The sequence below is a fragment of the Sinocyclocheilus anshuiensis genome, unplaced genomic scaffold, assembly GCF_001515605.1.
Source record: "Sinocyclocheilus anshuiensis isolate Anshui unplaced genomic scaffold, SAMN03320099.WGS_v1.1 scaffold147, whole genome shotgun sequence".
NCBI lineage: Eukaryota > Metazoa > Chordata > Actinopteri > Cypriniformes > Cyprinidae > Sinocyclocheilus > Sinocyclocheilus anshuiensis.
In genome coordinates this window covers 1,138,194-1,138,501 of record NW_015549585.1, presented here as the reverse complement: position 1 = coordinate 1,138,501, position 308 = coordinate 1,138,194, and the positions used below count along the sequence as shown (strand labels likewise).

The 308-nt window shown below is 37.3% G+C and overlaps 1 protein-coding gene across 1 annotated transcript in view; it reads left to right on the top strand.

Moving 5' to 3' along the window:
- Positions 1–308, top strand: part of LOC107657980 (aflatoxin B1 aldehyde reductase member 4-like) — a 5,383-nt gene that overhangs the window by 4,032 nt on the left and 1,043 nt on the right. The window lies entirely within an intron of this gene.

Genomic DNA, 308 nt, shown 5'->3' with positions numbered 1-308 from the left:
AGTTATCTGCTTTTGCTATAAAACAAACTTTTAATATGTAAAAAAAACATACTTTCAATTAACTTTAATTTTGTAAATTACCTGTATTTGTTTGTTATTATTACTTAAAGGCACAATATGTAAGTTTTCACCACTAGAGGGCGCGTATTCAAAAGAGACAAAGGCCTAGTTTGATGACGCCGTGACTGAGTGTGGAATCGTGAAATCATGTTCATGGATGAGCTAATGATGTATAAACGTAGTAGAATGAAGCAGGGTGAGGCTGAAAGCCGTCGAAGCGAAACGAGGCCGCTGAACGAGCGTGACAC